Source organism: Oncorhynchus gorbuscha, linkage group LG19 (genome assembly GCF_021184085.1).
Source record: "Oncorhynchus gorbuscha isolate QuinsamMale2020 ecotype Even-year linkage group LG19, OgorEven_v1.0, whole genome shotgun sequence".
NCBI classification, from domain to species: Eukaryota; Metazoa; Chordata; class Actinopteri; order Salmoniformes; family Salmonidae; genus Oncorhynchus; species Oncorhynchus gorbuscha.
The window spans coordinates 73665100-73674378 of NC_060191.1; the positions used below are offsets into that span (position 1 = coordinate 73665100).

A 9279-nucleotide genomic window follows, 5' to 3' on the forward strand; every position below is an offset into this window, starting at 1 on the left:
AGCCGTCTGAGACCGGGCTGTCTCTCCATGTTCTGTGGAGCCGTCTGAGACCGGGTTGTCTCTCCAGGTTCTGTGGAGCAGGTTATGAGACCGGGCTGTCTCTCCAGGTTCTGTGGAGCCGTCTGAGACCGGGCTGTCTCTCCAGGTTCTGTGGAGCAGGTTATGAGACCGGGCTGTCTCTCCAGGTTCTGTGGAGCCGTCTGAGACCGGGCTGTCTCTCCAGGTTCTGTGGAGCAGGTTATGAGACCGGGCTGTCTCTCCAGGTTCTGTGGAGCCGTCTGAGACCGGGCTGTCTCTCCAGGTTCTGTGGAGCAGGTTATGAGACCGGGCTGTCTCTCCAGTGTGTCAAAGTGTCTGGATGAGCAGAAGAAAATCGTTATCTCTACAGCCTCAGTTGATCCGTGATCAAAGTACGTCCATGCAGGGTACTAGTGTTCTCCAGACAGTTGTTCTTGGTTTTTTTTTTTTTGGGGGGGGGGTACTGAAAAGGTTGCAGGGATGAAGCAGGAAAAGAGTCAACAGAAGAAGTTCCTGGAGAATATCAGTGTTCTGAAATGTTTATGGAGCTTTGTCCTGTCAGGTCCGGCTTGTATTGGATTGATGATGCACCTTCTGTTGACCTGTCTGTGGCCGCTGCCTGTTCTCTACCTCATCTGGCAGGTGACGGACTGGCACACACCTGAAAAGAGGAGGGAGGAGAAGTGCATTTGTGAGAAACTGGAAAGTGTGGAAGTACACGAGGGACTACTTCCCAATGAAGTTAGTGAAAACAGCGGAGTTGAACCCAAACAAGAACTACATTTTAGGGTGTCATCCTCATGGGGTGTTCAGTATCGGAGCCTTTGCCTCTTTTAGCACTGAGGCCTGTGGCTTTATGGACCTCTTTCCTGGGGTGCATCCTGGGGGCCTCTTCAAGATCCCCCTCTACAGGGAATATGCCATGGCCACAGGTTGTTGCCCAGTCAGCAAGCCCAGTCTCAAGCACCTTCTGTCTCATAGTGGACGAGGCAATGCGGTGGTGATTGTGATAGGGGGCGCTGCCGAGTCACTGTTGAGCCTGCCTGGGGTCAACACTGTGGTTATGAAACGGAGGAAAGGCTTCGTCCGGGTGGCCCTGGAGTTCGGGGCTGACCTGGTGCCCATCTACTCGTATGGGGAGAACAATATGTTCTACCAGGTGATCTTGACAGAGGGGATTGTGGGCTGGAGGTTACAGCAACTCTTTAAGAAGATCATGAGCTTTTCCCCATGTCTGTTTGTAGGTGAACGCTGGTTCTGGATGCCTTACCACTGTCGGGTCACCACTGTCGTGGGTAGTCCTATCCCAGTACCAAAGAGGCCTTTTCCCACTCAGGAGGAGGTGGACCACTATCATGGCCTCTATATGGAATCCCTGGCCAAGCTCTTCAATGAACACAAGGCCAGCTGTGGACTCTCAGACAGCCACGAGCTGCAGATCGAATAGACCAGTCCTTTAGACTGCTCCCACGAGGACAATGTGAATAGGATACTGTAGCCTATTGATCTCCACAGTGAGCCTACTTCAATCCACACATGCACACATAGAGGATCCGATCCAGAGAGGTCACAATCATTCATCCCTGGATTACCCAGGATGCCTGGCTAATAGCTATTGACTGTAAGAATCAACACAAATGTCACGTAATTTGGTCAGATGCTGTTTACGTAGTCTGTCCTTGTGATATAACTTTTTAAATTTGATTTTAAAGACTACAATGGAACAGTGGATGCGCTTTATATTATATTATATTAATAATATAACCGTGAATCTGAATACCTCACTCTCCATTTCATTTTTAAAAAATTAAAAAACTGTGATTGTTTGTGTGATTTAGGATTTCTAAATAAAATACTGGGCGGACATGTTGAGTCCAATCAGACTTTGTAGTTACCAGACATGTTGCGTCCAATCAGACTTTGTAGTTACCAGACATGTTGCGTCCAATCAGACTTTGTAGTTACCAGACATGTTGAGTCCAATCAGACTTTGTAGTTACCAACATGTTGCAATCAGACTTTGTAGTTACCAGACATGTTGCGTCCAATCAGACTTTGTAGTTACCAGACATGTTGCGTCCAATCAGACTTTGTAGTTACCAGACATGTTGCGTCCAATCAGACTTTGTAGTTACCAGACATGTTGAGTCCAATCAGACTTTGTAGTTACCAGACATGTTGCGTCCAATCAGACTTTGTAGTTACCAGACATGTTGCGTCCAATCAGACTTTGTAGTTACCAGACATGTTGAGTCCAATCAGACTTTGTAGTTACCAGACATGTTGAGTCCAATCAGACTTTGTAGTTACCAGACATGTTGAGTCCAATCAGACTTTGTAGTTACCAGCAGCAATCTGAGGTTATCAGGGAGTTTATCAGGAATCAGTCTTTCATGTATAATAACTCTAACCTTTTTGAACAAGTTTGCGCAAGTAGAGTAATATATTGAAAGTATGACTTTCTATTTCAATAAATTTGACTTGCGGTGGGTGAGGGTCAGTTGTGACCAGTTTTATTTATTTATTTTTAATAAAATGAACACACTCTGTCTCCCCAACTACAATGACAGCACAACTGAACCACACAAACAAACACAACATTTTTAATAGAAAAAAAACATCCTTGTCTCCTGATACATCATTAAAATAAAATATTTTAAAATTATTTTCTGATCTCACCATTGTTAATTTACAGTTAGCAGCTCTAATTACCTTTGGGTGTCCTAGAATTCCTTCATGTCAGTGTGTGTCTGAGACAATGGGGGGTATGTGTGTGTGTGTGTGTGTGTGTGTGTGTGTGTGTGTGTGTGTGTGTGTGTGTGTGTGTGTGTGTGTGTGTGTGTGTGTGTGTGTGTGTGTGTGTGTCTTAGATACCTGAGCCAAACAGTTTAAACCAGTTCCATGCATAGTAACATAATTACTCCAACCATTTGCACAACACAGTAACACAACGCTGTAAATTCATCAAACACCACCTCAGTAAAGGAACATTTCTTGTTTTTAGATCCATAATAGTGTCGTTGAGACGTCTCACAGTTGGCAGTAATTCTCTCAGTACTTCACCCTATGACCGGAGCAGGTACTTTACACTGGTCTTCTCCAAAGGAGTATATTCCTCCACATTGGGAACGTAGTTCATATGGGGGATGTGTGTGTGTGTGTGTGTGTGTGTGTGTGTGTGTGTGTGTGTGTGTGTGTGTGTGTGTGTGTGTGTGTGTGTGTGTGTGTGTGTGTGTGTGTGTGTGTGTGTGTGTGTGTGTGTGTGTGTGTGTGTGTGTGTGTGCCAAGAAGATAAGTGAGGTGTGTGCGTGTGAGCCAGGAGTTGAGTCAAACATAATTAGGACTGGGCTGTGATGACAGAGACAGTCTAACCAGTTGACCTCTGACCTGTCTGCTGGTTGCACTGAGAGGCAAATGATTCTCAGGCAGAAACAGACTGCTGTCTGGGCTTGGGCGGTGTCCGGATTGTCGTACCTTTATACCGACCTTGTGCCGTACAGTGATATTCAGTAATACCGGCACTGAGCACAAGGGGCGCTGTTTCCAAACCTCACTGTTAGCAATCTCACCACCACTACCTTGGATTCCCCTCAGGACCTGTTTACCCTGTTCTACTCAGTCAACTCCAACCTCAGTCTCCACATCTCACCACCACTACCTTGGATTCCCATGAGGACCTGTTTACCCTGTTCTACTCAGCCAACTCCAACCTCAATCTCCACATCTGGTTTTCTTCTGCAACTCATCCAAGCTTCCCCGGATCTGCACTCCATATCTCCCTGTGTAACAATACATATTTTGGTTCATTCATCCCTGTTTCCTCATCTGAGTCTGCTCTTGGGTTCCCCTGTGTCGCTCCGCATAACATGAATGGCCTAGTCAAAGCCTAGACCTCAATCCAATTGAGAATCAGTGGAATGACTTAAAGGTGGCTCTACAAAGTATTGACTTTGGGGGGTGAATAGTTATGCACCTTCAAGTTTTCTGTTTTTTCATCCCTGTTTGAGTCTTGGGTTCCCCGGTGTCATTCGCCTTCACAAGCATGTTAAGACACAGTGTTCTTGTCACCAACACGGCAGGTTATCTAGTGGTTAGAGCGTTTGGCCAGTAACCGAAAGGTTGCTGGATCGAATCCCTGAGCTGACCAGGTAAAAAAAATAGTTCTGCCCCTGAACAAGGTGGTTAGCCCACTGTTCCAACGAAAACAAGGTGGTTAGCCCACTGTTCCCCTGAACAAGGTGATTAGCCCACTGTTCCCCTGAACAAGGTGATTAACCCACTGTTCCCGTGAACAAGGTGGTTAGCCCACTGTTCCCCTGAACAAGGTGATTAGCCCACTGTTCCCCTGAACAAGGTGCTTAGCCCACTGTTCCCCTGAACAAGGTGGTTAGCCCACTGTTCCCCTGAACAAGGTGATTAGCCCACTGTTCCCCTGAACAAGGTGATTAGCCCACTGTTCCCCTGAACAAGGTGATTAGCCCACTGTTCCCCTGAACAAGGTGCTTAGCCCACTGTTCCAACGAAAACAAGGTGGTTAGCCCACTGTTCCCCTGAACAAGGTGGTTAGCCCACTGTTCCCCTGAACAAGGTGCTTAGCCCACTGTTCCCCTGAACAAGGTGATTAGCCCACTGTTCCCCTGAACAAGGTGATTAGCCCACTGTTCCCCTGAACAAGGTGATTAGCCCACTGTTCCCCTGAACAAGGTGGTTAACCCACTGTTCCCCTGAACAAGGTGGTTAACCCACTGTTCCCCTGAACAAGGTGATTAGCCCACTGTTCCCCTGAACAAGGTGGTTAACCCACTGTTCCCCTGAACAAGGTGATTAGCCCACTGTTCCCCTGAACAAGGTGATTAGCCCACTGTTCCCCTGAATAAGGCAGTTTAACCCACTGTTCCCCTGAATAAGGCAGTTTAACCCACTGTTCCCCTGAATAAGGTAGTTTAACCCACTGTTCCCCTGAATAAGGCAGTTTAACCCACTGTTCCCCTGAACAAGGTGGTTAACCCATTGTTTCCCTGAACAGGTGGTTAACCCACTGTTCCTGAACAATTGTGAATAAGAATTTGTTTTTAACCTTGCCTAGTTAAATAAAGGTATTAAAAAAAATTAATCCCACTGATTCCCAAATGAACATATGGTCATGTTTTGTCATATATTGTCTTGTCTGTTCCCCTGAACAAGGCAGTTAACCCGCTGGTCTTAACAAGGTGGTTAACCCACTCCCTTCCCTCTGAACAGACAGTTAACCCACTGTTCCCATTCTAAACATTTAGGTGGTTAACCCTGTCCCCTGTTTTGCCCTCTGATTAAGCCCCTATTTAACCCATTGTTTTCCCTTCTGTCCAAGGTGGATCCTTGTATGATGTTCCTGAACTGTGTCCTTGTTAACCCTGTCTGTTTTGTCTCCTTCAGATGCTGCGTGAACAGGTGTCTTAACCTGCTACGGTCGGTGCCTTCCCGAAACAACCTGCAGTCAATGTGAATAAGTCTGTCCTCTTAACTGACTTGCCTAGTTAAATAAACTGGAATAAAGACTCTGTTTTCGTTAAGTCGCTTTTGGGTCCTCATTCACCAGCATAACAATATGTAGTGATGTGATCTTGTAGTGCACTACATAGGGAATAGGGTTTAATTTGGGGTGCATGCCTCCTCTACTGTGCTTTGTCCCTCCATCCCTCCTCTCTTTCCCTCTCTGTCTGTTCTTGTGTCTCTCTAACAGTGTTATCTCTAGGGAGTCTGTCAAACACCTGCATTGTTTGCTGTTTGGGGTTTTAGGCTGGGTTTCTGTACAGCACTTTGAGACATCAGCTGATGTACGAAGGGCTATATAAATACATTTGATTTGATTTTATTTGTCTGCAGGTGAGGTTGATTAATACAGGAGTAGTGCTGATTAGAGCCAGAAACATACAAGTGCATTATTAAGAAAATATTCAGACCACTAAATTTTTTTTCTTCACATTTTGTTACTGTTACAGCCTTATTCTAAAATGCAGTTTTGTAATTGCCTAAAACAAGCAGACAACAAAGAACATTGTGTTTGAAAAAGTGTTTTGCTGTGAGCCGATGAGGTAACCTAGGTAACCACAGGCTGTTTACCCCCACAGGCGGGCAGAGTCGCGAGGTTCTAGCTTAACACCTGATTGGGTCTATCCCGGGAGGCGGTCAATAATATCTGTCGGGTGATTGGTTGAGCCTTCTTGGGTGCGTGACGTCGCACAACCCTTGCCAAAAACACAAAACATGGCGAACATCTTCTCCCACCTCAGCTCTGAAACCAGTAGTAAACACCAACGGCAGTTACAGAGCCGTAAGAACGTTTTCAACACCCCTAGACTTTTTCCACATTTTGTTGTGTTACAGCTTGAATTTAAAATTGATTATATTTATATTTTTTTTGTCTCTGGCCCACACACAATACCCCATAATGTCAAAGTGGAATAGTTTGTAAACATTTTTTTTTACAAATTAATAAAAAAATTAAAAGATGAAGTAGATAAATATTAGACCCCTTTGGTATGGGAAAACTCCCTAAGAGTGGTCTCTTCTCCATCAAATCTTTTGAATATTCATTGAGGGGTGTTGAATATTCGATGAGGGATGTTCAATATTCAATGAGAGGGGTTGGCGTCAACCCGCCTGAATTCTATGGCAAAGGTATTACAAATTAATCAACCTCATGAATATGCATAGCATGTCTCGAATTTCAACAGGGACAGCTTTGATATAAAGTGTGTTTTTCTTTTCAAAGCTGCCACTTGCATCACACTTATATCAGTACTAACAACCTAAACATTACCAAACGTCTATTAGATCAAATAAGCATTACGTATCAAAATAGCAATTCATGTTTATCTTGACTAAATTCAACATACTCTCATTGCCCCCATACAAAAACTCCTCACTTGCTTAATAATTAATGATCTCCTTAAACATGGACACATTTTTTGGGGTGGAGTAAAACACTCTCGCTTCGCCTCTTCCTCTCTGCTAACAGTTACAGGGGTTTGACTAGATGAGATACACTTTATGTCAGAATTGACCAGAATTGACAATTCGTTGCAGGTTAGGATAATTAACGTAGCAGGTCAGGATAATTAACATAGCAGGTTAGGATAATTAATGTAGCAGGTCAGGATAATTAATGTAGCAGGTCAAGATAATTAATGTAGCAGGTTAAGATCATTAACGTAGCAGGTTAGATAATTAACGTAGCAGGTCAGGATAATTAATGTAGCAGGTTAGGATAATTAACGTAGCAGGTTAGGATAATTAACGTAGCAGGTCAGGATAATTAACGTAGCAGGTTAGGATAATTAACGTAGCAGGTTAGGATAATTAACGTAGCAGGTCAGGATAATTAATGTAGCAGGTTAAGATAATTAATGTAGCAGGTTAAGATAATTAACGTAGCAGGTTAGGATAATTAACGTAGCAGGTTAGGATAATTAACGTAGCAGGTCAGGATAATTAATGTAGCAGGTTAAGATAATTAATGTAGCAGGTTAAGATAATTAACGTAGCAGGTTAGGATAATTAACGTAGCAGGTTAGGATAATTAACGTAGCAGGTCAGGATAATTAATGTAGCAGGTTAAGATAATTAACGTAGCAGGTTAAGATAATTAACGTAGCACAAAGCTAATAAAACAAACAGAAACACAAGGATTTATCATTTTATTTTTTACAGAAATGCTTGGTGATCGACTAGGAATGCCTTAGAGATCGACCAGTCGATCGCGACCGACCGGTTGGTGACCACTGGTTTAGAGAACCATGGTAGTATCCCAAATGGCACCCTATTCCCTATATAGTGCACTAATTTTAACCAGTTTGACCAGAGCCTTGATCAAAAGTAGTGTGCACTACATAGGGAATAGGGTGCCATTTGGGACAAAGTTCATAAATGGATACTATGAACCGTTGAGATTCCCACAGTAGATACCACCCCCCCGCTGGTCTACGACCCCCTCCTACTTAAATAACACAGTGGCCTGTGTGAGGGCAGAGGGGGGGACTGGAGTGTCTCGGTCATGACTGGTTTAAATAACGAGAACCTCTCAGCGACCAGTGATCCAAGGAAGAAAGGGAGATAAAGAGCGCATCCCAAATGGTATTTCCTATTTAGTGTACTACTTGTGCGCACTATATATGCGATAGGGAGCAGTTGAGGACTCAGCAACAGCAGTTTACTGTGTGTCTCCAACTGACCTGTACTGCAGCTTATTGGCTGAATAAAGTATTTCAAATCAAATGTTATTAGTTACATGCGCCAAATACAACAGGTACTCCTGTGAAATGTTTACTTATAAGCCCTTAATCAGCAACGCAGTTAAAAATATATATAAATAAGAATAAGAATTAAAAGGAACAAGTAATTAAAGAGCAGCAGTAAAATAACAAGTGAGGTTATATAAAGGGGGTACCGGTACATAGTCAATGTGCAGGGGTACAGGTTAGTAATGAGACTATACACAGGGGGTACCGGTACAGAGTCAATGTGCAGGGGCACAGGTTAGTAATGAGACTCTATACAGGGGGTACCGGTATAGAGTCAATGTGCAGGGGCACAGGTTAGTAATGACACTATATACAGGGGGTACCGGTACAGAGTCAATGTGCAGGGGCACAGGTTAGTAATGAGACTATATACAGGGGTACCGGTACAGAGTCAATGTGCAGGGGCACAGGTTAGTAATGAGACTCTATACAGGGGGTACAGGTTAGTAATGAGACTATATACAGGGGTACAGGTTAGTAATGAGGCTATATACAGGGGGTACAGGTTAGTCATGAGACTATATACAAGGGGTACAGGTTAGTAATGAGGCTATATACAGGGGGTACAGGTTAGTCATGAGACTATATACAGGGGTACAGGTTAGTAATGAGGCTATATACAGGGGGTACAGGTTAGTCATGAGACTATATACAGGGGTACAGGTTAGTAATGAGGCTATATACAGGGGGTACAGGTTAGTAATGACGCTATATACAGGGGGTATAGGTTAGTAATGAGGCTATATACAAGGGGTACAGGTTAGTAATGAGGCTATATACAAGGGGTACAGGTTAGTAATGAGGCTATATACAGGGGGTACAGGTTAGTCATGAGACTATATACAGGGGTACAGGTTAGTAATGAGGCTATATACAGGGGGTACAGGTTAGTCATGAGACTATATACAGGGGTACAGGTTAGTAATGAGACTATATACAGGTTAGTAATGAGGCTACAGGGGTAGGTTAAATGAGACTA

The 9279-nt window shown here is 43.9% G+C and overlaps 1 pseudogene; it reads left to right on the top strand.

The window, feature by feature from the left end:
• The first annotated feature begins 480 nt into the window (after positions 1-480).
• On the top strand, positions 481-1465 carry LOC124004971 (annotated as a pseudogene).
• Positions 1466-9279: the final 7814 nt, after the last annotated feature.